Consider the following 24348-nt stretch of genomic DNA (forward strand, 5'->3'; position numbering starts at 1 on the left):
ACTGTGGTTTGAAACTGTGAGGTACAAATGTGATGACATGCAATTGTCCATCACAGTATTTAACATAGTATGTGGTCAATAAATGCTCATTCCCTTCATCCTGTAATAACAGTGACAGTAATATAGTGAGACAATTTCAAGTTAAACCAAATCCAAGCTGGCACAGGATAAAAGGAGATAAGAATGCTCCCATTTGTGAAATAATGGTTTAAATCTGATGGAAATCTATTACTCTTCCCAGCTATACAATTCTATCATTAGACAAAGGCCCTTTTAAAAGCAAATAGGTATTATTGGAATAACTCAATAAAAGCAGCTTTGCCTCATTGATTTTTAGACTTAGAAGTTCAGCTGCCACAGAAATATACTTTCTATAATGGATGTATATATAGTCTTAAACTTAAAATAGCAGGTTAACTCTAAGTTCTTCCCCTTGGGAAATTTCAAGAGCAATGTCATCATGTAAATCAAGGCTTTCATGGCAAAAATACATTAGGAAAACACTGTGTGTGACTCTTTAGGCTTCTGCCTATCTTAAATATTTTCTAAAATATGTGTCTCTGAAACGTATATGGCCAGTTTAGAGGTCATTGAAACAGAGTCATACAATAATGGGGTGTTGGAGAGAGGAGGGACCTAACTGTTCATCTAGACTTAAACCTCATTATTTTATAGATGAGAAAATTAAAACCCCCAAAATACTAAGTGACTTAACCAAAGACAGTGATCTATGTACAAAAAGAAGGAATAAAAACAGTATCTTGAAATGTAGGCATTCTTCTGCTTCTTCTCAGTGCTCCTATATTATAATATATTACTTTATCAGACCTACAATAGTTGAGTATAATCCATATTACATGAGATTATTGAGGCATCTGGTGTGAGCCCACTGGGTTCCGATAAACACCAATGGCAAGGAAATGTCAGAGACATGGTAGACAACAGTTCCTAGAGTGATCCCCTTCCTTACTGATTCTTAAGCTCAAAATGAAAAGGTAGGCTTGAAGTTTTTACATAGATGCTGTATACTGTGTTCAGTATAGGAACTCTTGGTGAGGTCTTAGTGAAGACATACCCAGATAGCTAAGACCATGTGGTTCATCATTAAGTTACTAGCAGTTAAAAACCTGCCAGTGCTATTCTGTTGACCTAAAGCAAATTCAGTGAGAGAACAAGAGCAATAGCAAAACTAAGTAAGAGAGAGAGAGAGAGAGAGAGAAATCCCAAGCTTCTTGAGACCTTGGACCTATGCAAGAATTTCACTCTGACAATCAGAACTGCCACACTGCTCTAACTACTACCACCATCTTTTGACCATTAATATGTAAAAAATATTAATAACTTAGCACTATACTATGTGCTTATGTTCTTTTAATATTTTACAACACTTTGAAGTTTTTAATTATACATTTATTTAATTATTGTGAATATTTGGTTTTATGAATATTGTCTAGCTTGTCAGACATATACTCCATGAGATGAGCATTTTTTTTTCTTTTTTATTCCCCCCATTGTACCTTCCACATGTATCACAGTGACTAGTGCATCAATAAATATTAATGCTTAATAAATATTTGTAAAATGAATGAATAAAGTAGACATTCTGCAAAGTAGACATTATAATTATTTGCATTTTTTAGACAAAGAAATTGGAGTTTAGCTATCTTAAACATTTTCCCCCACATTTCTCTCCAAATTCTTCCTATTCTAAATGTCCACCCACTAGATGAAATTAATGCTTACAATTATTGCTCAGTGAGGATATCTTTGCTCTCTTTCTCTGGGATTTCACTTAGGAAGATATAATTTCCATATAGTTTTGGGTAAGTCAAACTTTTTTCTTCTACCTTCTAGGTTATGAAGTACATCACACTCTAGAAATAAGTAGCTATGCCAGCATATTGGAACATCACTCTCATGCTGACTTTATCAAATTTTGATTCCTGAGAGAGAAACTAAAAATGAAGAGATGATTATCTGGACAGTCTTTAGTGTTGGTCACTGCTTTGGTTACCTTTTGCTGTGTGACACCAAACCACAAAATCTCAGTAGCATACAAGAATAAGCATTCCCTTGCTCTTATATGTATAGGTCATGTTGGGTGGTGTTACTTTTAGGGTGAAGATTTAATTCAGGGTTGGTTTAGAGTAGAGTAGAGACTAGAGTAGAGATTGGTTCATTCTGCTTTTGTTCATTCTGGGCTCAGCTCCAGGGGTAGTGGCTACCCTGGAATGTAGGAGGGGGAATTTCTTCTCATGGAGAATCACTGAAGACCAAGGCAGTAAAAACCAACTACACAAGCTTGCAGCATGCCTGATTACATCCCATTAAGTAAACAAAGGCACAGAACCAAGCCTAACATCAGTGGATCAATAGACAAGTAAATGTACTCCTTTCATAAAGATGGGGGAGAGAGAGAAAGAGAAATTACTTGCTGAAGATGATTTGATCAATCCTGGTCATATCATCATATTTTATAATCTTGGTTCCTTTCTTTCAACAATTAGGCTGAAAATTATTAAAATCCTTCTTTTGCTGTCATTAAATCATAGACAGTGACATAGGTTCTAGATCCACTGCTCTAGAGTTTAATCATGCTTCTGCCTTTCTGGTATTCCACTTAGATATGTTTTCAGGATGCTTACCTCCATCTCACTATATACCCCCTAGGTTCACATGATAAACAGCTTCACATGTATTTTGCTGTTACCATAAGAGACTCTTAATCACAAAACAAACTGAGGGTTACTGGAGGGGTGGGGGGTAGGGATAGGATGGCGGGGTGATGGACATTGGGGAGGGTATGTGCTACAGTGAGTGCTGTGACATGTGTAAGCCTGATGATTCACAGACCTGTATCCCTGGGGCAGATAATACATTATACGTTAATTTTAAAAAAATTACCCATTGGCAAAAGAAGAAGAAGAAGAAGGGGGGGAGGGGGAGGAGAAAGAAAAGGCAGACAGACAGGAAGGAAGGAAGAATGGAAGGAAGGAAAATATGATGGTACAGTAAAGATGGTATGGTCCATATTGAAAGAATTAACCAAGGAAGAAAATCACTTGGCCATGGCAAAGTAGCGAATGTTGCCACCATAAGCATGTGTGGCATCAGTATAACCAAAGGAATTTACTAAAGCTTAGATTTCTCATTCATAAAATGGGTTTAATAAAAACATCTTCTAAGGACTTGTGGGAAGTAAATGAGGGAATGTTTATAAAGTACTTAATACAGAGCTCAGAGGGTGGTGATACACTTACAAGTTACCAGTAATAAAAATGTGATTATGACTATTTTTAAAGGATTATGAGTCTATATACTCAGATGTGCAAGACATACACCATTTTTTCTTTTTTTTTACTCAAAAATATGAGTAAGTTTATTTTCTATAAAAGTTTATTGTAAATTTATTTTATTTTATTATTTATTTATTTATTTATTTATTTGTAAGTTTATTTTCTAGATTTCACTTGCAGAGCTGAGGCTGACTTTGTATCCACAACCCTCTGCTGTGGTTGGACTGTGGCTCTAAATTTTGATTGCTAACAAGTAGTTAAGGTGAGTCAGGGAGGTCTCCAATCAGGTGCCAGCTCATTGGTTACTCATTTGTCACTGAGACATGTACAATGACTAGTCTGCTCTCCGCAACGTCCATGTCACTCTTGATTGTATGAACTCTTTCCAAGGCTGTTGCTTTGCCCACCATCGACATATCCTAAGTGCTCATTGCCTCTCAGAGGTCTCACTGACAAACCCACAATCTCCAGGACCCCCATCACACTATCCTGAACCAGTGATTCTCTGCTTTCTCTTTTCTCTCCTTTTCTTAATATGGTGGGGCATTTTCTTGTCCCCACAAGACAAAACATTTTTTTGGTCTATGTCTAAAATCTCCCCTCTCTGGTTCTTGGTTTTTAAAATGAAAGGTGCAAAAATTTCTATTTTCAGCACGTTAGGTAAAAGCACAGGAGGTACTCTCTGCCAGAATGGGGTAAAGCAAAGAGAAATTCAAGAAGAATGAAACAAACATGCCTTGCTATCTCAAAAGCTAATGCTACCATCACTGTGCTTATCATTATCTCATCCTTTCAAGCTTACCCTTACAGTTATTGTTGACACAATCATTGGTATCTTTGAGTCCTTGTTAACACCTTTTCTCAGAATCCTTTTTGCCCAAAGTTTTGCCCAAAGCAAAACTTTATAAATGTTGTCAGTTGGTTATAGAACAAACTGCATGGCTTTGGAGCTCAAACAGAGAGGGGTTCAAGGTCCCATCCCACTGTGCACTATCCTTGGGTAAATATCCTTGGTATCTCTGCTACGTCTGAGTTTCCTCATCTCTAAAATGCCCATGAAAATGATTCAGTTCCAGTTTTGTGATGGGGAGTAAAGATCATTTATATAAAGAACATAACACAATTCCAGCAATTATTTAATAAATTCTGGGTAGCTATTGTTAGAGATGGAAGGATTACTCCCATACATTCCTGTAGGCTTCTAATTTCAAAAAGCTCCCTCTGCCGAAAGACTCTGGTTCAGGGAGCTGGAAAGCCTTGCTGACCCGGGTTATTCTTTGTGCACAGTCCCTTAAAGCACGTACAGTCAATGTCCCTGGCCTTATAGCTTTATTTAACATAATATACCTCTGCAGAGAACCTTGCATAGTAAATGCCAGAGGCTCCAGGGTCAAGAATTAATTACAGGAACAGCAAAATCCAGAAAACGAGTTGGCAGGAGGTGCCCCTATAAAATGGCAATTTGTCGGCCACTGTTGGGGAAATGAAGACAGTAAGCCCAACAGCCACCTCCTTTCCCTTTGGCTTGGAGCACTTGGCTTTCATTTATGAGGCGATCGGGTTCAATTAAGCCTCTGCATAACAAGTTGTCAGTCACCATCAAGGCGCCTCTTGGATACATGTCAGAACACCCTCCTCCTTGTCACTTCAATCTCGTTCTAGAAACCTGTGAGCGGGATTTCAAGGAGTTGAGTTGGTGCATATTGTGTAACACTCTGTTTTCCTCCCTTTCTGCCCCTCTCTCCCAGTGTTTTTTCAGAGGCTTCTGCCATGGCGGGTCAGGCTTGCAGGAAGCCGAGGGGTGCCAGGCTTAAGAGTCTTCAGGGAGCGCCCATCTTGCTGAACTTTGACAAGGACATCACTCTAGCAGGCTGCAGCAGTAGCTTGATCAGAGTAAGCAGCCCCGAGCCATGGCTTTTCTGAGGGTTCACATAACCCAGCAAAGATGAAAAGGGGGGGGCACTAATCCCAAAGAGTAAAGAAAAGTAGCAAAAAGTACTAAGAGGGGGACCCCACTCACCACCATTTACAGCAGTAGTGCTGCATTCCTTTCCTCCATCAGACACACCTGAAAGATGATGTCTGTATATGTGGCACTCATTTGCAATTTCCCAAATTAGCTCAAACACCACCCTTTGCAACTACTCAAGAAAGTATCTCTGAATGCAAATGAGGGAGAGAGAGGTCATTACACAGATAACCTTGAATCTGCTTCCTTTAAAACAATGAACGATAGTGACAAATTTTACTACTCTGGCTCTTATCAATAAAAAGTTATTTGGATACACTTCCCAGTAGATAAGGCATATTCTTCTATCATGGCATGTGGCAGAGTACTTTGGGATTTTTAATGTTTCAAGGGAAGTCAAGAGTTTCTTCTTCTTTCCATCCAACTTAGCACTACACTACAGAGTGAGGAACGTGTACCAAAGCACTACAGAGTGAGGAACGCGTACCAAGAACCATGCTGGGGCTGCTCCTGCATGCCTGATCTTATCAGATGCCATTACAACTCTGTAATAGGTACAGCCACTCTTCTGAGATAGGAGCCATTAATGCATTTGGATGCAGAAGGCGTAATTCTGCATCCCTTGTCCTGTACTTTGTGACTTTGGACAAGTCGCTGAACTTGAATAACCTATGACTTTCAATTTCCTTATCTGCTCAGGAGACAGAGACACCCAGCTCAGAGCTGGTAGGGAGATTGAATAATACTTGCTGCCTATATGCCCTAATAGAATAAGAGCTCTCCATGGATGTTCCTATTGTTCACTATATGTTCATCATTCCCTTCATATAGATAAGGAAATGGAGGCTTGGAGGCCTTATGACAATGCGTCTGAGCCTGGATTCAAATCACACAGCCTGACTCTGGAGAGGGATGCTGAGTCCTTCTGCTGTACCATCTGCATTTGTTTAAGTGAGTAATTGTTGGCTCTTCCCTACAACTAGCAGGAATTTGTATGTGTATTAATGGTGAGAGGATTTCAAGAAATAATCAAAGAGAAGAGATATACTTCCTATAAGATGATATATAAATGTCTATAAATGATTGTCACATTTTATGCACTAATCAAGGAACCGCAGAATTTTAATGTTGCAAGAAATTTCAGAGACTTCTTCTTCAGCTACTTCCAATGAGCACATTAGTAAAGTCCACTTTTAGTTTTTTAGCTCCCCAAGGATGCTTTTTAGGGTTCTGCCCTCCCAAACTGGATTTATCAGGTGGAATTCACTTCTCTAATTTAACAAAGTAGATTTATTTATACTGACATGACATTCATAAGTAATGCCTAATGTATGACTAAGTACATAGAATTTTCATCCAAGCTGATCAATAGGAGACCAAGGTTTTCCTTAACTTTTCTTTTTAGTAAGGCTTGAAGTAAATTATTTCAGAAAGGTTTTGGCTGACTTGTAGGCTAGGTTTGGCTCTCTTGTTATGCTGTATTTTCTTTCTCTTAACACCCATAACCCATTCTTGTTCTTCCCTTTTTGCCTATTTATACTCAACGTTAGACTGTATGCTCCTTAGGAGTGGGGCTTGTGAAATTGTTTTCCAAGTTGCTCATATGATACAATGGCAGATATCTAATTCAGCAGGGCTTCCTTCAGGAACATCTGTCTGTGTCCTTCCTTCACAATTAAAAATATAATAAGTTCTCCAAGATCACAATGGAATAAAGGAAGGCATCATTGTACCCTCTATGCTTTGGCTACGTTGTTTTCACTGATAAACATTATATCCTCCCTCTCTTCTTAACTTGGATTTATTCAAGACTAGTGCAAACATCATCATTTTTCTTCCAGAGGGACTTAGCTGGAGTCTGTTCTGGGTCTCCACAGCTATTTGGTGCCTATTTTTAAGCTAGACTGGAGGACTGGAGAAGTTATCATGGGTTTTTGTTGTTGTGTGTTTTTGGGTTTGGGGTTTTGTTTTTTTTTTTAACTACAGAGGGACTAGATCACTTCTGTCTTGTTTTGCTCTGATTTGCTTCTTCAGTCCATCAGCAACTCTTTTTGAAGATAAATGGGAATTGTAGTGTATACTCCAAGTTACAGTTACTGGGAGGAGGAACCAGAAATCCTTATTCAGCTCTTCCTCCTCCTTCAACCTCAACTTAAAATGCTCCTTACATATATCTTGTAATATACAGTCTTATGGCTTCCAGGCATTTTAAGGTGACTCCAGATCACGATATCAACTGACCTTATCTGGGAAGTTTCTATGGAAAAATTCTTTCAAGAAAGGTGACAAGAACTAGAAAAGATAAACAGCCGTACATATACTTCTGGCCATAAGATGGTACATAATATGTCTGAGAATTGATTTCTTTGACTGAGGAAACCAAGCCATGAGAAAGGTGCATACTTGGGGAGGGACAAATGTGTACATTTGTCAGTAAATATAGTGCATGTCATAGATTAAGCTCTTGCTGGATGATACTCAGATTGGTATTTCATATATGTCATCATTCAGGGAGGTGGAAATTGCTCCCTCCTTGACAATGACGAAATAATAACAGTAACAACAAGGATGGCAACAACATCTGCTAAGATTCATTGAGCACTTTTACTAACACTTGTTTTAACTGGATCTCATGTATTAACCTTCTACACATTAGCTGATTTACTCCTCACAGTAACAGGTGAGATAGGTATTACTGTCATCTACATTTTTAAAGTGAGCAAACTATAAGGTTCAATAATCTATCTGAGGCCACAGAGTTGGTAAGAGATAGAGCTGGAATTTGAAACTTGTGGTCCAGCTCCAGAGCCCATGCCTGGAAACTGACGCTACATAAAATGTACAAAATCCTTGATATAGGATTCTGTGTCTAAAATTCAGGCAGGTTTAACTATAGTCTTATAATTTTGGTCATTGATGCCATTTTCTTGTTTTTCTGCTTAGCACGATGGATACTATTATCTTCTGCTTGCCATGCTAGATATTATTTAAAAGAGGGGTGGGAGAAAAATAGAATTAAACAGCTTTAATTTATATTACTCAGGAGGAAAATTGGCCTGAATTGCCTGGATGATAACCTTAGGCTCATATTTTCCTTAGAATCCTCTCTGACCTTAACGATGCATTTCTTCTTGTCCCTTTGATCAAAGGCAACAGTCTGAAAAGCTAGCTGAACGACGACTGCCCCATCGTTCTCAGACTTCTGTTCCAGCAAACCCAAAACATCCATTTCCTCTGTGTTCAGTGCAACCGCCTTGGGCCAAAGTTTATTTTTCATGCTGTCCATTCTCACTACCTACTGTTCCCAAATAAGTCCCTTATAATGGAAATAAGTACACTAGATTAACAAGAGAGCAGCTTCAGGGCCCCCGACATTTCATCAAGCAATAACAGTTCTTCGGTTTTGCTTTTTGCAGTCTGTTTCCCCACAGACAAAAATAAACAGGAGAAAGAGGTGCTTAACCTAAAAGATGCTTGATTAGCACTTTCATTTTAAGCCCCATGTTTAGACAGACAAATCCAATTCAGCTTAGTCTTGTTGAGTGACATTAAGCTGCCTTTTAGAAACTTTTGCGGACTTAATTATATGCCATCAAATGATGCCACCTTCCCAGAAATCCTGGCCAGAGGACACACAAACTTGTGATCACCATTTATTTTGGGACCACTCAGTTTTATGTAGGAGTTCCTTGCCACCATTCCATATAAGGAAAATGCTTCAGCATGATAAATGCAAAAGATAATCTTGAGTTTACCATATTTCTTATAATGCTGATTACATTCTACTTCTCTGCTGTGTTTACTCAAGGTTAAAAAAATGCTAAATTAATTGAAATCAGCTGAGATGCCTGTCATCCAAATGACCTGGAGTCCTATGAGTTAAGTCCAGTATGATTAATCAATTAAATATTAATAAAGACTCTTCGGGGTAGGTGGGTTTTTGTATTTTGCTCTAGCTTTCAAGGACATTAAGTGACCTATATCAGATTCTAATTGAAATGTTAGCTGGTTGATCATACAAGTAACACACGTTAATTATCAGGTGGTACCTGAGTAATTACCTAGCAATTGGCATCTTAGATTAGTGTTATAATTATTTTGGCCCTCTTCACCAAAACACAGATTGTTCTTGATAATTACTTATGGATTCACTGAGCATTATTAAGAAGAGGACTTTAAAGGCTGAAATCAAATGGTAACCATAGCCCTAAAATCAAATAAAATAAAATTAAGTCCAACTCACTGCCACCAAATTGAATGAGGATTTTGATTGGGATATATTATATACTCTTTTATTTTACACAGCATGTGGGAAACTACTGAGACCAAATAAGGACTTGAACTGATAATTTAAATTTCTGTGTTTCCTCTAGAAAAGAAGGAAAAAACGAGAAAGAAAGAAAGCGAAGAAAAAGGAGAGACAAAGGGGTGGAAAAAAAGAAGGGTTAGGGAAGAGCAGAGATGATAAGTACTGATAGACAGCAGAAAGTCCAAATGTAAGGGTCGAAATGTTAGAAGGATTTGTTTAAAAAATAATAAAAGAGTCAGGTGGTAAAATGAAAGATATCCTTCCCTAAAAGAAATCCACATCTGGGGTGCCTGGGTGGCTCAGTGGGTTAAAGCCTCTGCCTTCAGCTCAGGTCATGATCCCGGGGTCTTGGGATCGAGCCCCACATCGGGCTCTCTGCTCAGCAGGGAGCCTGCTTCTTCCTCTCTCTCTGCCTGCCTCTCTGCCTACTTGTGATCTCTGTCTTTCAAATAAATAAATAAAATCTTTAAAAAAAAAAAAAAAAGATATCCACATCTTACTCCTCGGAACCTGTGAATGTTGTTTTATATGGCTAAAAAGGACTTTATAGAAATACATTATGTTAAGGATTTTGAGATGGGGAGATTATTATAGAGTATCCAGGTGGGCCTGAAATGCAGTTACATGTATTTTTTTTTTAAGATTTTATTTATTAATTTGACAGAGAGAAATCACAAGTAGACTGAGAGGCAGCCAGAGAGAGAGAGAGAGGGAAGCAGGCTCCCCGCCGAGCAGAGAGCCCAATGCGGGACTCAATCCCAGGACTCTGAGATCATGACCCGAGCCGAAGGCAGCGGCCCAACTCACTGAGCCACCCAGGCGCCCCACATGTATTTTTATTAGAGGGAGATAGAGGGAAATTTGGGACAAGGGGGTAGAAGAAAGTAATGTGACCATAGAGACAGAGAGTGGAATGATACGGCTACAAGCGAAGAAGGTTAGCAGCCACAAGAGCATGAAAAGAACACAGAATAAATATTTCCCTAAAGTCTCAGATTAAGAATAGTCCCGCTTATACCTTGATTTTGGATTAGTGATATTGATTCTGGTTATCTGGCCTGTAGAACTCTGATAGAATACATTTGTGTTGGGGCGCCCAAGTGGCTCAATCAATTTAGCATCCGACTTTTGGTCTGGGCTCAGGTCATGATCTCAAGGTCAGGAGATTGAGTCCTGTGTGGGCTCCATGTTCAATGCAGTGTCTACTTGTTGCTCCCCCTCATTCCTCCCCACCACGCATGCACGCTCTCTCTCTTTCTCTCCCTTGAGTAAATAAGTAAAATTAAAAAAAAAAAAATTGTATTCTTGTAAGCCATCAAGTTTGTGGTAATTTGTTACAGCAGCCATTAGAAACAAATACAGTCATTTAGCCACTCCCTATTTATTTTATTGCTGATCAGTTTCAGGTGTTGCTCTGAATGCCAGGGGACAAAAGAAATGCCATGTGGAGAGAACAATCAGCAAGCTTGAACAAACACCTAAGTAAAACAAGAGTATTTCAGATAGTGGTAGTTTCTATGAGCTGCATAAACAGGGAAATCAGAAATAACAGAGTAAAAGAGAAGGGGCAACATGAGGTGGGATCAGGGAAGGCTCTACTGAGAGGGGATTTGAGCCAGTCATGTGAGGATATACCATTTTCTAACTTCTTTGCAATCATCATCACTTTCTATTCTTATAACAACCTTCCAAGATAATAGGAGTAATTCATATTTTACTGAGGCTCACAGGGCTACTGTATTTTGAAGGGTAGAAGCAGGATTCAACTTCAGGTTGGTTTATGCTAAATCTTAAACTTTGTCCATATGATGTACAGGTAAAAAGAGTAATTGCATAGCGTAGGTTAAGTTGTCACAAAAAGTTTTCCCTACAATCCCTCTGGAAGATATAAGATTTTCTCTTTAGACCTACATAATTTGACACTTCACGTTACGTAGATCACAATGCATCAAGTTCTAGATCGCATGAACAATGGCCAGTTTAGACAGGATACTCCTGGTTTTCAGAGCAAAACCTGCTACCTCTCTAGATAAGTGAGGATTTCTCTTGACTCTTACCATCCCAAACACTCCTCCTCTTTCCCTTCAGTTTGACTCAGCTCTTCCCAAAAAATCTTCCTGACACTTAAGCGAAAATATCATATGCAGATCAATGTGACAGGCAGGTTAATGCCCTAGAGTGAGCAGAGAAAAATAAGTTCTGCCGCGGAAGGCCTGAAGAATCTTAATTTGATAGTTAGGGCCTTTGGCTTGATTAGGCTGTGGCAAGAGAGCAGTATTCTGTTCTTTTGTGTCAGTTTGCAGACTCCAGGGAATTCTGGCCGCGAGGCAAGGGCCTGTCTGACTTATAACCAGCAGGCGAGAGCCAACACACAGCACTCACACAGTGATTGTTAATGGTGGGGCCAGGCTGGCTACAGAGACTCCCAGGGGAAGCCTACAAGCCTGTCAGTGCTTGTCAGTGTCACTGTGACAACTGGACACTCAGGAAGGAGCTGTGCAAAAGAAGGGCTGCAGATAACAAGGCCACCTTGAGAACTTCTGTGTTTTGAGCACCTGGGAATATCATCATGAAGGAAAGTTGGAGGATATGGGTCATATTTCTACCATTTGTCCACGGGAATATAATGAGTTTTGATCCCACACATGAAACATGTACATTAATAAGAATTCTTACCAGAGTCAAGGAGGGTTTTAGAAAATGAGAGTTTTAGCATAGCCCATGTTGCCTTAGAAAAAAGTAAACAACAACAACAATAGCACTGGAGGGGCACGATGGAGGAGAAGGAGGAGACCCTGTTTCAATCGGTCCTCTAAAGTGAGCTAATTATCTACCAGAACACTCTGAACACCCATGAAATCAGCCTGAGATGTAGAATTATACACTTCTGGATCTCTACGGGGGCAGGAGATCATCCATGGAGAGGTAAAGCAGAGTAGGAATGCGTGGACTGATATTGGGGGATAAACAGAAGGGGAAGGGAGTCAGCAGAAGTGACCCATTGGAAAGTAATACCCCAATACGAAAGTGCTCTGTGATTGGGGACCAGCATTGACTTGGAGTCTGGTTGAAAGCACTCAAAAAGAGCAAAAGATCTTAAAGGGCAACAGGTGGAACTGGGCAGTCATGGGCATGGGCCTAAGCCAATGGACCCAGGATGACCACCACCAGTGACCACCCGTGCCAGAGAGAGTGCGGTGTCCTGGACCCCCATGGCTGTATGGCTTGCACCACTGCTCCGCTGGGGTGCACTCCCGGCCCCGCATGAGGGAGTCTGGTGGGTGCCCTCTAGAATCACAGCCTTTTGCACGACACACGACTGGGGTCTGAACCGCACTCCCCACCCGCACCTAGAGTGCTCCAGGCGGGCACTAGCCAGGGGTTTCTAGGACCCAGGACTCGACGAGATCTCTGGTTGGGATCTTTCAGCAGGCAGTGACCTGTTAAAAGCTGAGGTCTGAACCCCAGAGAGCAGTCCCGGTGGCAAAGGCAGCCACCAGAAGCAGGCTCTCTGGACCATTATCACTCGTGGATTTGGCATGGGGGTGCAGAGAGAAGTGGGCAATTTGGGCGACCCCTGAGACGGTAGCTGGGGACGTGCACTGCCTGTGGGAGGTTGCACAGTTCAGCGGAGTTTACAGAGGGGGAGTCTGTGTGTTCTGGACCACCCAGAGGGGAGGCTTCTCTCTGAGACAGAAGTCTGGGTGCAATCTGCTTTCCACTAAACCTCGGAAAAGCCACAAAAAGCCGTCCTGAGAACAAAAGCTTGAAAAAGGGTTTCCACAGAGCCCAGTCCCTTGATAGGGGGCAGGAGGACTCAACCCAAGCAAGACTGACTGAAAAACAAGGCGGCAGGCCCCTCCCCCAGAAAGCCAGCTAAAAGAACAAGAGAACAACCACCACAAGGTCCCCATAAAACTGTAAAACCCCAGTATCAGGGGAAAACAGTATATTAAGCTCCTGGTATTGCCCTAAAACCTGTATATTTCATAGATACAACTTTTATTTTTAATTCATTCTCACTATTCTTGTTCTTTTTAATTTATTTAACCTACTTACCATTATAACTAGAGGTTTAATATAACATATTCCATAATAACCTTTTAACTTGAACTTTTTTCATACATATACCTGTGTTTTTCTTTTTCTTTTCCATTTTTAAAAAATATACATATAAATATAAGTTTCAAGGTAATCCTCTTTCCCTAACCAATACTATCCCTATATATAAACCAGTTTTTTTTGTTGTTTTGTGTGGTTGTTTGTTTTTTGTTTTTGATAGACAGAGATCACAAGTAGGCAGAGAGGCAGGCAGAGATAGGGGGGAAGCAGGCTCCCCACCAAGCAGACAGCCTGATGCTGGGCTCAATCCCAGAATGCTGGGATCATGACCTGAGCGAAGGCAAAAGCTTTAACCCACTAAGCCACCCACCCAGGTGCCCCTATAAGCCAGTTTTAATCTCCCTTTATCTCTAGAAAGTTAAGTCCTTTAATAAAGATATCAAGATACATGCAGGAAGAGTCAAAATAAACTTCCTCACCCACATCGAGGATTTATAACTACCCTCCCATCTTCTTCTTCTGTCAGTGTTTGTGTGTATTTGTTTTTGTTCTGGTATTATATAAATCTCATCCTTGGGATTCATTCTGGCTGGGTTCTTTTTTTTTCCCTTGTCATTTACTTTAGTCAGTCTTTTTTTTTTCCATTTTTGTTTGTATACCTTTATAAATCTTACCTTTGAGGCCCATTCTGGCTGGATATTTTCTTTTTTTATGTTTCTCTCATTCTCTCTTTTTTCTTTTGGTGGTGATTTCTGATTGTTCAGAAGCATTCCAGGATGCACCTTGCCTGGATCGCGGTTGATACATTCAGCTACACATCCCCTCAACCACTTCTCACCAAAATGACTGGGAGGAGGAGGACCCAACAGAGGAAAAAATCAGAGCTATTGGATATGGACATAAACAGTATGTCAGGGGCACCTGGGTGGCTCAGTGGGTTAAGCCGCTGCCTTCGGCTCAGGTCATGATCTCGGGGTCCTGGGATCGAGCCCCACGTTGGGCTCTCTGCTCAGTGGGGAGCCTGCTTCCCTCTCTCTCTCTCTCTGCCTGCCTCTCTGCCTACTTGTGATCTCTACCTGTCAAATAAATAAATAAATAAAATCTTTAAAAAACAAACAAACAAACAAACAAAAAACCAGTATGTCAAAGGGAATTCAGGGTAACAATTATCCAGGCAATGGCTAGGTTGGAGAAAACCATTAGTGGCAACATGGAATTCATTAGGGCAGAAGTGAAAGCCACCCAGAGAAGTTAAAAATGCTATCAATAAGATCCAATATAATCTAAATACTCTTAACAGCTAGGGTAACCAGGCAGAAGATAGAATTAGTGATCTAGAAGACATACTGATAAAGAAAAAGGATCAGGAGGAGGCTTGGAACAGCTTAGAAGCCATGAAAACAAAATTAGGGAAATAAATGACTCCATGAAATGTTCCAACATCAGAATTATTGGGATCCCTGAGGGAGAGAAGAAAGAAAGAAGACTAATAGATAGAGTTGAACAAATTCCCCATGAAAATTTTCCCAGTCTGGGGAATGGAATCAGCATTTGTGTCCTAGAGGTAGGAAGAACACCCCCCAAAATCAATGAATCTAGAAAGACCTGGAGGCACCTGATTGTAAGACTGACGAATCATAATTTTAGACAAGAGCTTTTGAGAGCAGCTAGGGGGAAGAGATTCCTTACATAGAGAGGAAGGTCCACCAGAATAACATCAGACCTGTCACATAAACCTGTCAAGGCAGAATGGGCTGGCAAGACATATTCAGGGCACTAAATGAGAAGAAAATGCAGCCAAGAATATTTTATCTAGCAAGGTTGACATTCAAAATGGATGGAGAGACTGGCAAGGTTTAAAAGAGTATGTGACCACCAAGCTGGCACTATTGAAATATTAAGGGGGGATTCTACCAAAGAAGAAAGAGTGTCATAGAACAGAAATTTACAGAGAAAATCTATAGAAACAAGGACTTCACAGGCAACATGATGTCAATAAAAACTTATCTTTCAATAATCACTCTCAATGTGAACAGCCTAAACTCTCCCATAAAATAGCACAGGGTTGCAGAATGAATGAAAAGACAGGACCCATCCTTATGTTGTCTACAAGAGACCCATTTGGAACTTAAGGATACATCCAGACTGAAAGTGAAGGGATGGAAGAAGTATCTTTCGTCCCAATGGGCCTCAAAAGAAAGCTGGGGTAGCGATTCTCATACCAGATAAATTAGATTTTAAACTAAAGCCTGTAGTCAGAGATAAAGAAGGACACGACATCATTCTTAAAAGGTCTATCCACCAAGAAGACCTAACAATTGTAGATATTTATGCTCCCAATATGGGAGCAGCCAACTACATAAGATGACTTGTTAGTCAAGATAAAGAGTCATATGGACCAGATGGACTTCATAGATATATACAGAACATTCCACCCTAAAACAACAGAATACTCATTCTCATTCAACAACAGAATACTCATTCTTCTTGAGCACACATGGAACTTTCTCCAGAATAGACCACATACTGGGTCACAAATCTGGCCTCAACCGAAAGCAAAGACTGAGATTATTCCCTGCATATTCTCAGACCACAGTGCTTTGAAACCGGAACTCAGCCACAAGAAAAGTTTGGAAGGAATTCAAACGCTTGGAAGCCAAAGACCAACCTGCTAAAGAATGTTTGGATCAACCAGGAAAGCAAAGAAGAACTTAAACAATTCATAGAAACCAATGAGAATGAAGATACTTCAATCCAAAACCTATGGGATATAACAAAGGCAGTCCTAAGGGGGAAATACATAGCCATCTAAGCCTCCCTTAAAAAAACTGAAAAATCCAGAATATACCAGCTCTCTTTAAACCTTAAAGAACTGGAGAATCAACAAGAAATTAAGCCAACCCCACACACAAAAAGGGAAATAATCGAGATTACAGCAGAGATCAATGAGATAGAAACTAGAGATATAGTAGAACACATCAATGAAGCTAAAAGCTGTTTTTTAGAAAGATTCAATAAGATCAATAAACCATGGCCAAACTAATCCAAAAGAAGGAGAGAGGACCCAAATTAACAAAATTATGAATATAAAGGGAGAGATCACAACTAACACCAAGGAAAAAGAAACAATCATCAGAAATTATTATCAACAGCTATTTGCCAATAAGTTAAGAAACCTAGACAAAATGGATGCATTCCTGGAAACCTATAAACTTTGAAAACTGAATCAGGAAGAAATTGACAACCTGAATAGACTGTTATTTAGTAATGAGAGTGAAGCAGTGATCAAAAAACAAAAGCCCAGGACCTGAAGGATTTCCTGGAGAATTCTACCAAACATTAAAAGAAGAAATAATACCTATTCTCCTGAAGCTGTTTCAAAAGATAGAAAGAGGAGGAAAACTTCCAGACTCTTTTTATGAAGCCGGTATTACCCTGATCCCCAAACCAGGCAAAGACCCCACCAAAAAATAGCACTGGAAAAAACAATAGCTAGCCTTCATTCTCTAATTCTATCTGCCAGGCTCTGCCCTAAGTGTTTTAGGAATAGTAATTCAATTAATCCTCATAACATCCCTGACAAGTACATATTATTATTATTATCTGGTTTTATACTTCAGGAGAATGTGAATGTGGTATACCACTTTTAGGAATGTGTCATTAAGTTCAAGAGGATTAAGTCATGAGTGAACCCAAGAAGTGCCTCATTACCTACAATGTGGTGCAGGGTATTTCAATGAGTCCAGCTAACCTGGATTGGAATCCTGGTTCTATCACACAAGAGTTGGATAACCTTGAGCAAAATATTTCACCTTGCTTCATCCATAAAACGGAGGTATCTGTTTGGCATGATTACTTGAAAGATCAATAGAATAAGATAGGTAAGGTCCTTAGAATAACTTTTGGTGAATCAGTTTCTCAATAAACAGTCATTAAAGCTGTTTCATTAGAGATGTGTAGGTGCAGTCTTACTTTCCAAGGCCAAACTTCTTTCAGTCTGTTTGCTCATTTATAAAATGAGGTCTTATTTAAGCCTGCATTACAGACTACAAAAGAATTGTAATTTATCATTTGTATTAAAGTATCTTATAAAATACCAGACCATGTTGAAATACTGGAAAGCCTGATAATAATTCCATCATCTTTAAAGTAAGAATAAAAAATGCTCGATTATGAGGTCAGGGTTATGAAGACTGAATGTATTGTGATATGCAACATACCTAGCACCTAGCATGGTGACATAGTCTCCACTGAGTTAGTATCAGCTCTCATTCTGAATTGTGATTACCAAAGAATCAGTGCGCTGGCATATGTACCATACCTTAATCTCCATCAGAGATTTCTTTTTTAATTTTTAGTTTTAATTTTTGGCTCAAAGAAACATATACTTGCACTAGCCATCAAGCAAATGCCTTGGTAAAGATCTTCTTGCAACTCTAAGTTTTTAAGGCAATATTTGCTCAAGATTTAGCTCTCTGGTCAATATTCTCAGAGGAAAAAAATAATAAAATAAAAAATAAGGTCATCCCTGGAGGATATTTATTACACAAAATTGTTGAACCTGTTCATCCTCTGATTTCGTCTAGGAAGGAGAATGACAAGTCACAGCTAAAGAAAAAGACAAGTGGTGTGCATGTGCTTTTTTGTAAATAATTCATGGCCCATTCCCCTGTGCTGCAGTTAATTTGAGATGGTTGGAAGGAGGCTGCTTTGAGTTGTTAAGAAATACAAAAACACCCTCTTTCAGCTGACTGAGTCTGCCACAAGCTAGGTCATCTTGATGTTCAACTGAAGAAAGGCGTCCAGTGTGGTTTGCTTGCTACTTGCTTGGTTGATAATCCCCAGATGCAGCTTTTAGAAAAATCAATAATCACACATAATGGTCTTTAGTATCCCAACCCGCTCTTCAAAACCAGCTAATAGTCTGAGTGCCTATGATGTGGATAAAGTTAGAAACAGCTCATTATTGGAAGAGGTCATGTTGAGAAGTCTTGGTCGCTGGTTCTTTCTGACAGCAGCTCACGGGAATCTCTTCTCAAGCTTGTTGAAATGCTACAAAATTTACAATTCCATCAGTTCTGATAAAGAACTAATTAAACCAAGGAAGAGCAGAATGTCTATGATATAAATGATGTCTTTTCATAAAACCAGGACCTCAGTTATTCCACACAGGTGGAGACTCTGACTTTGAAAATACCAAAGTTGAGTAAGAGATGTGGATTATGCAATAGCAGAAAAGAGGTGTTTTCTGTCTGCCTGCTGGTTGACATAGAATCTAAGCACCATGAAGTCCCAGTAACTTTCGTCCCTTCAGTTTCTCCTACTCACATATGCATTTTCAAGAAGAAGAAACTGAGGCCAAATACAGGAGCTCCTAGCTCAAATTTATACAACTAGCGGATCACGTGAATGGATCTGACCCTCAGAATCACAGCCTTCCTCCTCTTTCCACTCCAGCAAGTTTTCTAACTCCTTAGTGACCACTTAAGTCATATGGCTTATTTTACACATGTTCGAACACAGACCCAAAGGGTTTAAATGACTTCCCTGAAGTCAGTAAATTGTTAGAAAAGGATTTCTGGCATGCCTCCAGCAGCTGGTATTTTAGAGGTCTGCTTTCACTACTCACCTTCTGAGACAGTTCTCCAAACACCATATTTACCAAACCCCCTCTGACATACCAAGATTCCTTCCAAGATATTAGGAGTCCCTTCGGACTCAGATGTTTCCTTATTCAAGAGAACGAATAGGACAAATTGTTAGCTGGTGAAAGTACAACAGAACTAGCATGTTTAGTTCTAGCTACGACCCCATAAAGTAAACTGGAGAGTGCTCGGAAGTCTGCCAGGAATGGTGAGGGTGACTTGGGGGGTGCCAATATGTGAGGGCCAAGTTGTAGGAATTAGGGAAATTCTTACCCTGGAGAACACTGATCAGAAACTCTGAGGAAAGTAAATAGCACTCTTCTCAAAGAGAGATTAACTTCATTCTTTATGTCTCTACATGTTTAGGAATCAATGGACCAAGAAGGTTTCAGAGAGATAAATTTGGGCTCATTATAAGGAAGAATGTTTTAATAGTCAGAGTCAGCTAGAAATGCCTCAAGAGTAAGGACAGAGGTACAGTGAAGAAACCACTGAACCCAAAGACAGGGATCAACCACTAATGAATATGTGACCATAGGCTGCTCATTCATCCTCCCTTGGCCTTGGTTTTCTTCTTCTGAAAAATTGCGATGTTGGCATAGGTTTTTAGGGTTATTTCATGACCTAAAACTTCAATTATAATAATTGAGGTATTTGCATTGAAGGTGGACTGCTCCATATTGGAGGTATTACAGGGGACTTAAACATCAAATATAAGGTGGAATTAAATTTATTTTGAGATTTTTTTTTCTAACTCTACAATTCGATTTATTTAACCCAAACTGGATTCTTAACCCTTTCTTTAATGAGTCATTAACTAAGTTGTAATTGACCATTTCACACTTACTATCTAATTCTTAACAAAAATAGAGTTGAAATGTTTAATGAAGGAGAGAGGAGGACAGAGGAATAGGAGAGACAGGAGGAAGAATTTCATTCTCTTTGTTCAGACTCTCAGATGCAAATATTTTAATGTTCTAGAATACCTTGGTATTCTAGAATAGCAAATACCTGGAATATAGTAAGACAATTTGCATGACATAGGGCATGTAACTTGGGGGGAAAAAAACTATAAAGAATGATTACAATTATACCAGACTTACAGTGATGTGATAAAGAAAGGGCTACTGAGCACAGGCACTCCAGCTTGCACCAACAAAATCTCAGCATGGGGGGCGCCTGGGTGGCTCAGTGGGTTAAGCCACTGCCTTCGGCTCAGGTCATGATCCCAGGGTCCTGGGATCGAGCCCCACATCGGACTCTCTGCTCAGCAGGGAGCCTGCTTCCTCATCTCTCTCTTCCGGCCTGTCTCTCTCTCTCTGCCTGCCTCTCTGCCTACTTGTGATCTCTGTCAAGTAAATAAATAAAATATTTAAAAAAAAAAAAAAAAAAAAAAAAAAAAAAAAAAAATCTCAGCATGGGACACTGCATTCCACCACCAGAAATTCTACAATTACTGCATCTGAAAGTTTCATAAAGAAGCTACCTCAGCTGTCCTTGGTCACCTGGACTGACTCTGTGTATTCTTTGCTGGTTTGCATCACTGATTCTGATGCAAAGACAAGGGCTGATATATGTGAGAATTTAGGAGCTGGACATACTTTTGCTTTCCAGCTGCATGAAAGCTGATAAAATGAATGTCTGGCATTTTCAGGTTCCCAAATGGAGGAAGGGCACTACCTCAAAAAAGTGAGACTTCTCCAAACAGAGGAAGGAGATTCAGATGTTACACAGTCAGAAGGAATGATGAATATCATTGGGCTGTGGAAGCCAAACTCAGCAAATGTTTCAAGAAAAATGAAATGGTCAGTTGTGCAGAGAGGCCAAAGCAAATGAGAACTAAGATGATGTCTTTGAGTTTTGCAAATAGGTTGTTCCTGGAACCTATTATAAGAGCTGTTTCAGCAGAGTGTTGGGATCAAGGGCTAGATGCTGTGGGTTTAGAAGTGAAGGTAATCAGAGGAAGTATCATAAATAGTGAATAAATAGTGAATACATATTCTCCCAGACTATTGAATACATTTTAGAGTGGTAAGATACCATATTTCATTTTCATCAACCAACAGGCAATTGGCCCTTTTGCCCAGAAGTGATTGCTATGCTTAGGCTCTCCTGTGGAAAGAATCATTGATGGGAATGGATGCCTGGTGCTTTAACTATGAGTAATGCCTACCACTAAGCAACTATGCTTTGTGTGCCATTATTTGATTCAAATTACATTGTAAACTTTACAGCTTCAGCCATCTTGGTAATGGCTCACTCTCTCTGTAATAACACAAAACAAAGAAAGAGGGTTATATGTCATATAAGGATACTGGGAAAGTAAAAGGATGTAGAATTTGCTGTTTTTGTTGGTTTGAACATTAGCAGTTATTATTCTCCTACCAACTCAGCTAGTAACACCCTCTCTGGACACCTTACCGTCATGAGATAATTTCAGGACTTTTTCCTTTTTTTTTTTTTCTATTCTACTTCAGTGATTTTTCAAGAAGTTCATTGTCTTATTCCCTTTCCATTACTTCGATCTTAGACAGTAAAATTCTATCTCAACAAGGGTTCATATATAATTCCCTTTGCTCCTGGGGGACCTGGATGGCTCAGTTGGTAAGCAGCCAACTTTCAGTTTTGACTCAGGCCATGATCTTGCAGTTGTGAGACTGAACCCCATGTTGGGCTGTGTGCTCAGCACAGAATCTAATTCAGATTCTCTCTCTCTCCCTCTCTCTCCAGCTCATTCTCTCTAAAATAAATAAATAAAATCTTAAAAAAAAAAAAAAATTCCCCTAGCTCCTTAGTCCAGAACGAGGGGTAAGTGGTACCTATTCCCTTACAGGGCGCAACCAATATCCCTGAACTGATGGATTTCCAGATTTCTCCTAAGAGAAGGTTAAGCAAACTCCTGACAAGGTATGCAGTTATTCAATATCTATTTCATTATTGTGTTTTTCATTCACTTATTCATTCAGCAAATGTTCTTATTTAATTTCATTTTTTAAAGATTTATTTATTTATTTATTTGAGAGACAGAGATCACAAGTAGGCAGAGAGGCAGGCAGAGAGAGGAGGGGAAGCAGGCTCCCCATTAAGCGTAGAGCCCGATGCGCAGCCAGATCCCAGGACCCTGGGATCATGACCTGAGCCGAAAGCAGAGGTTTTAACCCACTGAGCCACCCAGGCACCCTCAGCAAATGTTTTTAGAGCACCTACTGTGTTATTCCTGTTGATAATTCCATTTTTATATTTCTCATTCTGTATCACAAGGGCACTCAGTATTTGCTAAAGGAATTAGCAGATATAAAGTAAGGGAACATATGCAACACAAATACTGTATATAAACGGACACCTTAGAAAAGTAACCTAATATTACAGGAAGAACAATCTAATATTGTAGCGTAAGTAACTATGTGATATTAATTTGGCTCATCAAACATTGCCAACAAAGATGTATTTAACAGACACATTAATGCATTAATGATACAGACAGAGGTATTCTTGCATACTTCGGATTGATGCTATCCATGGGGATGAAATGCAGGCTTGTGGCAGACACTGAAATTCTCACAAAATTGTAGATGTCAGGAAGTGAAATGTCCAATGTCAAGTAAAAAAGGAAGTGTCTATCAGAGCATTCTGATGAGCGCTGAGTATCTGCAACTGGCAATAATAATGAGCTCAGCAGGGTCTCAAAGGTCAGAGTTCCAGAAGGAAAAACGTCACTTGGGAGGTAAAACATATTTAATGATAAAGAATTACGATCAGCGAGTTATTAGAATGCCAGGTATTTATTCTGTGGGGGAAAAAAAAGTAGACAAAGGAGGAGAGTTATAGAACAAAACCAGTAAAATAGGAGATAGAAAATAGTAAAGTCTAGTTGTGCATATTAATATCTTGTACCTGAACCATACAGTGAAATCTTGGTAACGGCTCACTCTGAATTTGCATCTTGAGCCACGGTAGGAATTTTGCAGCAAAGAGAAAAAGCAGAAGTAAAAGAATTTAGATCAATTCAATATTAAAGATCCATGGTATGGTGAGAACCGTCAAAGTTAGAAATAGCATGTGAAAAGCTGACGTCAAAAAAGAAGTAGTACAAATTTGGGGCTTTTTGATTGTTTTCAACCTATCTCTTTTTTTCTGTGATTTAGAGGAAATATGGTGCAAGGATTATCTGTGTTGAAACACTCAAAGAAAACCTGTGAATGCTTTGTAATAGAAAAGCAAAACTGATAAGTTCAAATCTATGATCACTTTTAGCCTATCGTCAAAGCAGTACAGATTAATAATTCAGAGCTTGAGGTTTAGAGAGTAACAGATCTGTGTCCCAGACCTGGTTCCCCAGATATTCTTTTCTTCATCTCTTTAAGACTTCACTTCCCCCAGTGTAAATGGAGATCACTGTAGGACTGGCTTTGCAAGTTTGTTGGAAGATTAAATGAGAATATGCATTTAAGGCACTTACCTCATACCTCAAAACACTGCTATTCAGTAAATGCTGTTAGTCCTTAGTTGCAAATGAAAGTAGAAGTTGCTATATTAGATTATTCTGCTCTTTTGAAAGTTGCTTAACTGCTTTTTGACTCAGTTTGTTCACCCATAAAATCAGGACTGTAATAAATTCATGGGATTGATTTTTAATAAATGATACCAGGGTAATTTGGTAACCACATGAAAAAAATCAAACCTGACCTATACATCAAACCTATACACACTCCGTAAGTGTTAGCTACTTGGACTGTAAAACACGAAAATTTGATTTACTCCCCCTATTCCCCACCCCTTCTAGATGCCTTTTGATATCACTTAAACCTTTTTACTTCCATTCTTCTTCCACCTAACATCTTCCTTCCCTTGAAAAATTGGGTAATAGCCTCCTAACTGTACTTCCTACATTTAGCTTGCTTTTTAATGTGAAATAAAAATGTCAATTATAAAATACCACATATGCACAAAAAAAAAACATGAGATCCTACACCACAGCGTGTTATTATGCATGGAATGCACTTACTGCCAAATCCGGTAAAGAAACCAATATCAGCATTCTATCAGCAACTTACCTCTCAGTCTATC

The sequence above is a fragment of the Mustela erminea genome, chromosome 9 (assembly GCF_009829155.1).
Source record: "Mustela erminea isolate mMusErm1 chromosome 9, mMusErm1.Pri, whole genome shotgun sequence".
Classification (NCBI taxonomy): domain Eukaryota; kingdom Metazoa; phylum Chordata; class Mammalia; order Carnivora; family Mustelidae; genus Mustela; species Mustela erminea.